Below are 13,494 nucleotides of genomic sequence, written 5' to 3' on the forward strand. Positions count from 1 at the left end.
ATATTTTATATATATATATATATATATATATATATATATATAGATAGATAGATAGCTAGATAGATAGATATAGGTTTGCACTTAAAACTTGGAAACTGCATTGGTCGACTGGCATGTGGCCGACTTGCAGTTTCCAAGTCAGCATAATTGTGAACCAAAGACAGTTGACTACACTACACTGAATGGGTAGTGTAGGCTGATATTTTGGGTTTGACACTTTGTAGGGAGGTTGCGGTTCAATGAAGAAGAAGGGATTAGTCAATTTCCTCATTGTAGTGTGATCTCAGTGTTGGTATATTTAATGTGCATGGGGAGTAGTGGGGTGCACGGTGGCATAGCCCCCCCTGCAAAATAGTACAATTAACATACCATTGACCATTGAGTACGTTCATGTGCATAGCATGGGTGACTGACGTCACCTCCTGATATGTGTAACTCGTTGAGCCAGGAAGTTCAGGTATGTCATTTTCAGCATTCTGCCTTTTAGGCATGTCGGAAATTGACATTTTCCATCAACATTACAGTTATTCGATGGAAGCATGTTCAAGAATATAATAGTAAACCGAAATGCATATCATGGCCACAGTGTCACCACTACTAATGTTCTGTACTACTAAGCCATCAGCAAACCTAGAAGAGAGGCTTAACTCGTAGGCATGTATCTGGGAAATATCAAGACACTACATACTGGATGCAGATACCTAGAACCACACAAAGGCAAAGCAAAACCCTCCTACAAAAGACATTGCAGTAGAGAACACATATTGCTAGCTGACTTTAACATTCCATGGTTTTAGCAATCTAAAAAAAAACCTAGACATTAAGCTACAATCCCCAGCCTTTATTTATCCTATCACAACCCCCATATGGCAAAATTCCCAAAACTGTAGCTAATAGGCATCTTTGACTGGATACTGACAAGTCACACACAGAATTACATCTCCTCCACATCAATGATTATGATGCAGCCTATACAATCCAGAAAACCTAAGGCCCATTATCATAACAAAATAAATGAATAAATAAACATTACTAATGAGGAATCTAAACAGACTAAATGTGGGCATGACACTCAAACATGCTGAAACACAAACTGAAACTGCCAAACATCTTCATCTCAGTGGTAATGCAACTTCTTGATAAATATGCTCCATGAAAGTAAAACAGAACTCCAAACATTGGATACATAAGCTTTCTTAACACCTTATGAAAGAAGGAAAGAAAGAAAGCTTTTGCAGAACATAAAAAAGAGAGAAGAGAGACATACAGGAAATGCAAGGGAAACTTATTTAACAACCTACAATCCAACATCCTAGCAAACTCTAAAGTGGTCTGGGATTCTATCAACAAATTGTTTGACAATCGTAAAAACTGAGATGACAGCCCCCCTGAGCTAGCTATCTCATCTGCATACAGTAAATGTAATTACAGACTATTGAACTATTTTCTTACAATGTAGTATCAGCCCAAATACCTCAACAATTAACATCACTGACTGCAACATAACAGATCATACCTTTAGCTTTTGGCTAGTCAGCACAGACATCATCAAAAATTGCTATTAAGGCTAAATAACCTCATCACCACAATACAACATAAATTTAGAACCAGGCACAGTTCTGAAGCAATTTCAACTCATGGACATAACCTTCACAGCAATCAATGCACTGCTGCAGTATTGCTGGACTTCTCTAAAGGATCTGTATCTGTGGATTCCCTTACCTACAACAAAAAAAAACTGCTTAATCGCTATCTGTAATGATGAAACACAGACTAAAATAAGACCACTTCTCTTCCAGATAGAAACAAACAAAACTAATTCCTCTTATATGAGGTGAAGATTCCCACAAAATAGAAAACTACTGGCTTATAAACATATTCAGTCCAGTGCCTAAAATACGTGACTGAATTGCACACAACCTGCTGCCTTCCTCTCCAGGCATAACTAATCAATATTCAGCAGCATGGATTTAGATCCAGGCATGGTATTGAAACAGCTTTTCTGAAGCTATTTCAACTCGTAGACATAAACTGTGACAGCAGTCAATGCACTGCAACAGTACTCTTGGACTTCTCTAAAGCTATCAACATCACAATTACCATCACCATGACTATCAGTTACTCGTTCACACCCTAACCCTGAATATTTGCAAAAGCTTATCTTTGTGTAAATCTTATCACTAAGATGCAATACAGTCAGCTGGGAACTTGATTTCTGTTTATAACAAATATCAGAGTCACAAGGTTCAAAACCACTTATGTTTCCCATCATCATAAACAAAATGGAATAATTTAATATATATTACACAGACGATTCTATCCATAGATTGTGCAGAATTAATAAGCTGGAGTCTGACCCTTAATCATCACTAAACGCACTACAGTATCGAAACAGTAATAGCAACCTTATCATTAACAAAATATCCTTTTCTGTAAACAAAACACGAAGCCAAACACAACTCCAAGAAGCTTTAAAGTGAGAGTTTCAACAACTGGTATCGACATTATATCCTACTGAAAATATCTTGCTGTCACCATCACCAAACTATCATTTTAACAACACATTACCATCACCATAAAGCGAATAAACAACAACTATACTCTGTGAAGTAGGTCTTGCTCCTGTACCTACAAGCAAAAGAAAACTAGTAGAAAGGTTGCTCCTGTCAAAAATTCTGTATGAAGCAATAGCTATGGGGTAACCTGGAAAACAATGAAACTATTTTGTTTACATTGACATGCAAGAAATATCCGGACTTGTAGCAAGTTAACCTAACCACTACAATATTATAAATAAACATAATTGCATTTGATTAGAAAATATGCCCAAATAAATTTAATTGGATTTCCTTACAAAACAAATGCAAAAACGTACAAGTCTCCTTCATCTAAAAATACCAACACCTCTTACTCGGACCTCCAATACATGCTTTCCTAGAGCATTACCAGGATATCAAGATCAAGGCAATGTGTGATGTAATTATGTGGTATGAAAGAAGATCCTAGGTTGCACAACATACAGATATGTTAAGTATGGATATAGGAAAGGCACTATGGATATAGAACAAGAATATTAACACTAACAGGTAAATAGCACATTACTTCCTGGTCAACAGCATTACATGTTACAGGACAGGGCATATGTAGACCTCCAATATCAGTAGACATGCATCAGTCAAGTAACTTAGTCACAGGACTGTACAGCAGATATGTCCAGGAATTAACACATCATATAAAACTTCACCCAGCTGCATGTAAATGATATATAGGTAGTAACCAGGAGACAGAGAGAAGAGACTCATGCATGATCCAGGCAAATGAGAAAAGCAACAGTGATGACTCATAAAGACATGCCTCATAATGGTCAGGAGAACACTGACTCAAGGAATTGAGAAAGATGATCATACAGTAGACAGACAACATATGAGATAAGTACAGTGCAAAAACACTAATTTGCAAAGGTAAAATGTTGCAATCATGGGAATGAACAGCAAACACTTTCAGGATTCATCATTCTGGCTGCTTGGTGGCATAGAGGGATAAAGCCCTAACAAAACCAACCTGAGGTCAATTAATGGCTTGGCACCTGGCAGAGTAGAAAGGTAGAAATGGACATTACAATCTCATGGAAAGGGTGGTCATGACCACATTCCTCACATGGACTCTGCTGGAGGCATGGGCCATGGAAAAAAGGGAGAAGGGTGGTTCTAAGATAGATAAAGATGGGAGCATTGACTGAGCTGCTGTGGAAGTGGTGTGATATGTCAACCATGTCCCAGTGCATGTCCTTCTTCTGGATGCAGAACCAAGAGACTGTGGTGGAGGCAGGAAAATATGGTAGGACATAAAATAAAAAGTCCTACAACAGATGGGGAGATGAGACCTCAGGATACCTTTAGGAGCTCTGCTGCCCCTGGCAAAGACTGAGGTGCAAGTAGATGTCACAATGGACATGGGGCAATTGCTTAGGTTGCCATAGGATGAAGCAAGGAGGAAAAAAATCAGGATTCATCATGCAATGACCAAAACTAGACTAGCAGAATGTGAATGATGCTTAAGGAGAGACAGTGGTTATTAAGAGAACCAAAGATACATCATGCACATAAAGCAAGACACAGTATTGGTGGCCACATAATGAAATCATTTCAGTGCTACAGCATCAACAATAACCAAAACAGTTGTAGAAGAGTGACCACACAAATGAGTGACAAGATTGCATTGACTTATGTGTTTATTTGTTTGCTTGTTTGCTTCTTGCATGGATAGTTAAACTGTTCTAAGTATCTTTTTCAACTGCAACATGAAACAAAGGCAGGCAAAAACTGTGTATATAAAACAATCAGTAAATGAATAGGATAAAACAATAACAACCCGTGGATCAGAATTACAATCCAAAAACTAAGGTGGTACAGAATTTAGAGGGAAAGTTTCCCCAATAATAAATATTTTGATGGAGGCTTGGAAAGGGAAAGTATATAAGAGTCTATTATCTAATATGCACCAAATAATAGCACAACAACAGAGATAATGGGTAAGATGGAGACCCTGGATAAAGGAGTTGCAAATGGATATAACCTCACAAGTATGGAAGAGACTGCATCAATCAGTGAAATCTGCAACAATTTTGAGGAGATTTTAGGTATTTGCATGGAAGTATTTATATCACTACTTTTGTACATCAAGCAGAATGCAAAGAATGTTTCCTGTGTTCCTGTGACAGATGGGTTTTGTTGGATATGTGAGGGAAGTCAGAGGGAAATATGGGTTCATATGCTTTGAGGATGTGAAGAGCTAGAAAATTTGGAGGGAAATTACAACAGCTTATACAGAAAGTTAAGCAATCCCCCCGGGTTGTAAATAAGCAATTATTTTTTCTAGGTTGAGGTGAAAGAGCCCTGAAAAATCATCAGAGGTTGGTTTGGGTAATACTGTTAATAACCAGAAAAAGCTATTACAAGAAGGTGGAAGCACAGTGATCTTTCTTTGACTGAGGAACTGAAAAGTTAGAGAAGAGGGTCTATATCAGATCACCGAACACTTAGGTAAGTGAACGGTGATTAATCGACCCCATGTAAGCGAAATCTTATTAAACCAAACTATCAGAACAGCGATTTTTTTCTAAGGGAAAAAAATTGCTGTTCCAACAAAAAAAAAAAAAAAAAAAAAAAAGAAAGCACATTAAAACATGAGATTAAGTGGGGGACTTCACCCCCCACACCCCCGACGTGGGAGGCTAAGCCCCCCACACCCCCCCTACTTATATATACCAACTCCAAGACCACACTACCAAAGTGGCCAAGTGAATTCTTTCCCAGGGAAAGAATTCGCTTACATGCCGCTTCGATATTTTGCAGTTTCGGTTTTGTCAGTTCGACCAAGATGCATTTGAAAACATGTGGCTTCTGTCTGCTGATAGGAACCCACAGAAGAGGTTGGCAGAAAAGGAGAATACAGTATGGCCAAAAAATAAAGGGGAAGCACAGTTAAAAAATGGGGCAGATTGTTAGACGTTGATGAACAGATGTCTGCAAACTAACAAAGGAAAAATATATAATAATCTGGGGAACAGTGTGTATCACGAGGCAGGGATAAAAGGTTCAAGAAAGAATTATCAGGGATAAATATGAAGCATAGTGGAAAAGAGAAGTGTAAGACTCCAACACTGTAAATACATTTTTAAGTTTGGACTATTAAATACTACATAAGAGCTTTCTCCTTTATGACTTTTTGAGTAAAAATTTGATAATTATAGAAATTTGACCTCTGGTACTGGGCTGTGCCTAATATACTTTTAGAGTACTAGAGAAGAAGTGGATTTTTAAAGAACAGTGTTAAGATGAAAAAAGATTCACCCACCAGAAGTGAGTAGAGTGCATCGTGCATGTAGTTAGCATAACTATATGTAAGAAAAAGTAAACAGCAAACCAGAAATGTACTTATAAAAACACTAACAAACAGCAATTGCAAAATTAAAAAGTTTACAAAATTAAAACACAAGATAGACAGTTAATGGCACCCTAGTAATGATTATGACCTAATGAAAAAGTGTATGCACCTGAAATTATTTCCTAATTCCTAGCTAATAAGCATCACCAAAATAAGCCTGGGATGAATTCAGAAGGTCACCACAAAGTGCACACATGGTGTATGCCTCACTGTACGCATTTCTGATTCAGTGACATGCCTACCACAGCACTGCAGCATGTAGAAGTGCAGAACTTTATTGGGCTGTCACCATGGCATACCACAAATGCTGATGAGGCATTCCGAGAACCTGTGCTAATTAACCATCTATTCTCTCCAGAAAAGCCTGAGATAAGGCAGTTACTTGCTTGGCTGTTAAGATGCATCGGCTACCCATGTTAATGAGCATGGCCAAAAGCTCATGTTCACTCAATGCATTAGAGGTAAGTGACGGAAGTTTAGCAGATGGGTAGTGTTGGGGGGTATGTATGTGGGTGCATGTGTGTGTGTGTGTGTGTGTGTGTGTGTGTGTGTGTGTGTGTGTGTGTGTGTGTGTGCATATGGGGGAATGTGTGAGTGTATTCATGAGTGTGATCAGATGAGGAGTCCGCATGTGTGTGGTGGGGGCCTATCATACTGACACACATATAGACTAGTGGAAAATCCTATAACGTTGGGGGTTACTTGACACCAGTGATAACTCTTTACACAGTCTCTTAAGGCACAGAAAAATACTGAGAAAAATATTTTACAGTATAAAAGACATGGGGCAGTGGGAACATTAGACACCAAGGACAGCAATTTAAATTGTGCCTATAAGGCAACTTAAAATGATTCCAACCCTATATCTTTGGCAGTCACACACATAGCCTGCTACTCTTCTGCACCATCACCACAAGACACCAAGGATGCAATGAAAATCTAGAATTATTTAAGTCCTTTAAAAAAAAGAAAGAAAGAAAAAAGGAGCCAACCTTTGAACCCTGCACTCTTGTCTCAAAAAAAAAAAAAAAAGAAAGAAAAAGAAAAAAAAGCATTGGCCTTAATTCACTACAATAGCACAATAGCAATGCAGTCAGTGTAGAAAGTTTTTTCCATTTACTGAAATGTACGGAACTCTAATCTTCTCTTTCAGCTGTTCCCATTAGGGGTCGCCACAGCGGATAAACTGTTTCCATTTCTTCCTGTCCTCTGCATCTTGCTCTGTCACACCAACCACCTGCATGCCCTCTCTCACCACATCCATAAACCTTATTTAAGGCCTTCCTCTTTTCCTCTTACCTGGCAGCTCCATCCTAAGCATCCTTTTCCCAATATACCGATCATCCCTCCTCAGCACATGTCCAAACCAACGCAATCTCACCTCTCTGAATTTCTCTCCAAACCGTCCAACCTGAGCTGACCCTCTAATATACTGATTCCTAATCCTGTCCATCCTTGTCGCACCCAGTGCAAATCTTAACATTTTTAACTTTGCCACTTCCAGCTCTGACTTCTGCCTTTTTGCCAATGCTACCGTCTCCAACCCATACAACATAGCTGGTCTCACTACCCTCTTGTAGACTTTCCCTTTCACTCTTACTGTTATCCGTCTGTCACAAATCACTCCTGACACTCTTCTCCACCCATTCCACTCTGCCTGTACTCTCTTCTTCACCTCTCTTCCACACTCACCATTACTCTGAACTGTTGATCCCAAGTACTTAAACTCAGCCACCTTCTCCAACTCTACTCCCTGCATCCTCACCATTCCTCTATCCTCCCTATTATTCACACATATATTCTGTCTTAGTCCTGCTGACCTTCATTCCTCTTCTCTCTAGAGCATATCTCCACCTCTCCAGGGTCTCCTCAACCTGGTCCCTACTCTCACTACAGATCACAATGTCATCTACAAACATCATAGTCCATGGGGCCTCCTGTCTGATCATGTCTGTCAACCTGTCCATCACCATTGCAAATAAGAAAGGGCTTAGAGCTGATCCTTGATTTAATCCCACCTCCACCTTAAACGCATCTGTCACTACTAGTGCAGATCTCATCATTGTCACACTACCCTCGCACATATCCTGTTCCACTCTTACATACTTCTCTGTATGGAACTCTAATATCTTGTATTATTCAATGACTGGAACAGCCCATAAGTTATGAGGACAGAGCACTTGTAAGGGGCAACAGCAGGAGTGTCCTGTAAACTCAGGGACAGAAATTTGATAGGGATGGGTGTGTCTCTGTGTTGGGGAGGATTCAGGACAAAGCTGGGAGGAAAACTAGATAACAGCAGAAAATGTTTTTTAAATATGTCTTAGAGTCTCACTTAAAAGTTTAATAGAACAACAGGTCTAGCATCATAATTCACTTTACAAACCCTAGGGAGAATGAAGCTCTAATGTCAGTCATTACTGACTGACTGTAAGGATCTGTGATTTGTGAGAGCAGAAGCAAAAAATAATAAGAATAGTCATCTGGGATGTTGTCAACTCAGGGACAGGTAAGATGTGTGTGTGTGCGTGTGTGTGTGTGTGTGTGTGTGTGTGTGTGTGTGTGTGTGTGTGTGTGTGTGTGTGTGTGTGTGTGTGTGTATGTGTGTGTGTGTGTGTGTGTGTGTGTGTGTGTGTGTGTGTGTGTGTGTGTGTGTGTGTGTGTGTGTGTGTGTGTGTGTGTGTGTGTGTGTGTGTGTGTGTGTATGTTTGAATGCATGTATCTGTGTGTGAGAGTGAATGAGGGTACCCGTGACAAGATACATGTGCTGCCAGTGTTAATTACTGCAGGAAAGTGCTACTTTTTACTAGTGGTAGTTAACCATTATTCCTCCTTGCAGCTAACGTGTCTCTGAATCGTCTTATTACCCACCATGTAAATACCCCCTTTTCACAGCAGATCTTACTTCTGGTGGCAGCATTCTTTCTGAATCCCCAGAAAAGTGTATTAAAGGCATAAAGCCAATAAATTTATAATGCAGTGAACTGGTCTGTAATAGAGTATAAACGTGCATCTGGTCATTGGTCTCACATAGATGTTACACACTAGATCAGGAACAGACTGAGATAAATGCAAATATGTTAGTACAGTGGACTTCAGTTATGATGCCTTGACAAGTAACTGTTGTTTCGTCTCTTACTTTCTGTTGAGAAAATAAAAGTTTAAAATTTGACAACTGTGGCAATCGGGTACTTATAAGTGAGGATTATGCCGAGGAACAGGAAAAAGAGCTAGAAAAATTAGAAGTTAGTTAAACACAACTTGTGTCACAGATTTGCTTCAAGACAATATGGCATACCTTGTAACAGTTAGGAAGTATTCCAAAGCAAACTACATCTTATTAAGCAGTAGTCTGTCAAAGGTCAATGCTCCTCCTACCCGAGTTCATAGCAACTGATATGACATCATTCACAAAGACCCTGTACAACATGTAATTGTAAATGGCTATATAGAGGCTGCTGTACCCACTAGAAGTAAGTCCAAAACAAACTCTAAAAACATACCACACTAGTAAAATCCTAACCTTAATACAGTGTGTAACAAAAGGAAAACGTTCATGGCTAAAATCAGGGAGAGCAACTCCCATAATGATAGGTGCTCTCTAATTAAACTAAAACAGGAATCTAAGAGGACTAATTAAGTCCAACAAGGCCAGTTATGAGGTCAAGACAGGCTCGCCACCTAAAGACATCCACTAGGCTTTCTATAGCTATGTGAAACGTCAAAGGCAGCACACATCAATGTGCCAAACTGGTGGTCAGTAGTGCCACCTTCACTGAGCAGAGAGACACAGCGAATTTGCTATCTATCAAATTCAGCTCAAACTTCACCTCTACTCCCTCTGCCTCACTCCCATGAAGTACCTACTAGCATAACCCCTACCTCAACTATTAAGAGAGAGAGCAGGTCTTGGTGGCATTCACTAAGGCCAAAAACACAGACTCAGTGGGCCATAACAATATGCAAGGATGCCTTCTAAATAACTTGAAACATGACCTTTGAGGACCACATGAGTCAGTTTTCAACTATATATTCAAAACAGGCTTTGTACCATGAGAACAGAGGACTACAACAGTTATTCCACTTCACAAGGGTAGGCAAATTATTATGGAAATGATCAACAAAGACATATGAACCCTTCAGACACTGGGATTCACCAAGTTTGGCTTTGTTAAGAGAAACTCATGCTTATTAAACCTAGTGGAATTCTTTGAGAAGCTCACCAAGGCAGTGGATGAGAGGAAAATGGTGCATACCACCTACCAGAACTTGGCTAAGGCGATTGATGCAATATCCCACTCAGGTATAGTTGACAAAATCATCAAATTGGGCATTAGCCCCTTCATAACTCACTGGATTTCCAACTGACACACAGACAGCATCCAGGAAGTCAGCAGTGGAGAGACCACCTCATCTAAGAGACCAGACACCAAAAGGGTACCTCCCGGCTCCATGCTGGGCCTGCTTCTATTTGGCATCTGCTTCTTGGACATAAAGGCTAATGCCAAGGGCTTTTGGCTGGCCAAGTTCACTGATGACTGCAAGCTGGCAGCTATTATAGATACTCACCATGACACAAACATCTTACAAGAGGGTCTAACACAGATAAATGATTGGTGTCAAAGTCACAGATTAAAACTCAGTGCCAAGAAACGCATTATAGCGCATTTGGGAAAGTTGCCACCCAGGCTGATTATTCCATTGATAAGGCACCTTTAACAGGTGACTTGGTAGTCGGGATCTGAGAACATATGTAGAAAGTAATCTGGCCTTTGGCTAACCTGTGGCTAAGGTTGTAAGAAGATTATTCTATGCTGCCCAATTTATAAGTAAATGCATGGTATCCAAGTCCAAGGAAGTCATAGTGTCACTTTATCTGTCCCTTATCATTGAGTATAATGCCCCCTTCAGTATATACCTGATCATACATATGCAACACTAGGAATGCCCACAAAGGTTTCTTTTCAGGAGACTCTAGGTTATAAACACACTGTCCTATAAGGATTGCCTTAATGCCCTATGTCTATACTCGGTCACTTACAGGAAACTGAGAGTTGATCCATGCCTGTCATACAAGGCATTCTCAGATTCAGCTCTGATGGACCTTTTGCACATCTGCAAAATGAACATCATCAGAACCACTACAGCCAAGGATTTAAGTATTGCTTGCGATATAAATAAAACATGGTGAGACAGATATGTGTCATAGGTTCATAGGTAGGTACTAGGCTATCAGCCCTAGGGCCTATACATGCCTAGCCAAAAAGGTACCCTTGCTTTCACCACCCAAGAAAATTATTTTCCTGTGCCCCTGTTGAGCAGAGCCACAGAGGTGATCCCTGGGGTCAATTTCCTATTTTCCATCCAATCATCAAGATTTTTCTTGAAGAGTGCTAATGAGGAGCTTTGTTTAATATATATAGGTAGTTTGTTCCAGAGTATGGTAAGTCTCTGGGACAGGAATCTATCCCTCCAGCATGTTCTGTTTATTGTGGTGATAAGATTTAGGTCCCTAGAGCATGTAGCTCAGAGGGACTGGGATTTCATTAAGTGGAGCATGTCCAACAGCTCTGGGTTTGACATAGCTTTGTATGTTAGGCAGAGATCGCCTCTGAGTAGGTGATATACAATGGAGTAAAGCTGGAGTTTTTTTAGATGGTCTGCGTAGGGCATCTGTTTGAGGCTGGTAATCCTCTTTGTGAGGTATTTCTGCAGCTTTTCCAGTTGTTGTAGATGTCTTGTGAGGTACATACCAAAAGGGGTTTTGTACTCTATAATGGGTCTAATGAGTGATGAGTAGAGGGGAACAATGACCTCTTTTTTCCTGGATGAGAAACATTTTGTGATGAGGTGTGCCATGTAGAAGGATTTCCTGATTACTGTGGCAATGTCATTATCAAAGGAGAGACTACTGTCCACCTGTGTCCCAAGGTCTCTTATCACACTTTCAGTGTTAAGTAGACTACCACCTATGTGGTAGCTCATGGGTACAGAGTTTTTACCAAAGGGGATGACAATGCACTTTTTGGCATTGAGCTTGAGGCCATGGCTTTGACACCAGGTATCTGTCTCAGTGAGGCCCTTTTGTAGAATGTCCACATCATTAGGAGTTTCAATAATTGGCTCCTAGTTTGCAGTCATCTGTGAAGTTCATTAGCCAAAGACCTTCTGTGTTAGCCTGTACTTCAGAAAAGTAGATACCAAACAGCAGAGGACCTAGGACTGAACCCTGTGGTACTCCACTTGTCACTGGTCTGAAGTCGGATTTGGAGTCTGCTACTTTCACAGTGTGGGTTCTGTCAGTGAGCCAGTTGGCAACTCATCTTGTGACATAGGAATTTATACCTAGTTTAGTGAGTTTATCTATAATTCCAGAGTGGGGGGAAGGTGTCAAAAGCCTTGGTGAGATCTAGAACCAGCTTACCCTCATCTACAGCTTTGGTGATTGCTTCAAAGAAGTCAATCAGGTTTAGAAGATATGATCTGCCTTTTACAAACCCGAACTGGGTGGGGTCCAGAGTTTGGAGATTACTAATGTCTTTGTTTATAAGTTCCATGATGATACATTCCATGGCCTTGCAGACCAGGGTAATTAGGCTGATGGGGCAATAGTTCCCGGGGTCCATGGTGGTTCCCCCTTTGTGGGGTGGGATAACTGTCGCTGTGCACCATTTAGTGGGCACAAAGTCTGAGGTGAGGCTATGATTGAACATGGTGCTTAGGTGGGGTGACAGTTCATTCAGTAGTTCATGTAGAATGCAGCCTGGGATGTTGTCAGGTCCCATGGATGGTGTGTTCTTTGCTTTGGAGAGTGTGGTTTTTACCTGTGCAGCCACGATTACAGGAACTTTGCATTCTTCCAGTATAGAGACGGGTCGTTTAGAGGGTGATGGGGGGTAAAGTTAGCACTAAACCTATCTTCCAGGATGTTGGCAATATCAGTTGGTTCTGTATATTTAGTGCCATTGTGCTGTAACTCAGAGTTGATCTGAGTGTTGCCATTGAGATTCTTGACATAGCTTTAGAATGCTTTGCGGTTGTCTTTAGAATCAGTGGCGATTTTGTTTTAATAACTAGCTGTGGAGGATTTTATGAGGGATCTCAGCTTCTTACTGAGGCTAACCAGGGAGTTCTTCCAGTCATGGGAGTTTACTCTTTTTTGCAACAGTTTCTTTCTTCTGTTGTAGAGTTTGTTTATGGCAGGGGACCTCCAGATTGGCTTCCTTTTTTTGGAGGATAGCATCTTGGTTCTGTTAGGGATAGCATGATCCATGCACTCGTGTAAGTGCTTATAAACTGCATTTTTGTAGGATTCAGCAGTCGTACCTCTGTTGTTCATTAGCATGGGTGTCGTGAAGTTTGACACTTCTGTCTTAAGAAGCATGAAATTGGCTTTGGAGAAATTTTTTACGGTGGTTTCCCTAATGGGGGGGGGGGGGTAGGGCAGGATGTGGATGTCTAGACTTATTAACTTGTGGTCAGATCTGAACAATGAGGAATTGACCTTTGGTGTGGAACACCGGTCATTCATGTTAGTAATGACCAGGT

Source organism: Protopterus annectens, chromosome 2.part2 (assembly GCF_019279795.1).
Source record: "Protopterus annectens isolate FY-2018-M chromosome 2.part2, PAN1.0, whole genome shotgun sequence".
In the NCBI taxonomy this organism is placed as follows: Eukaryota; Metazoa; Chordata; order Ceratodontiformes; family Protopteridae; genus Protopterus; species Protopterus annectens.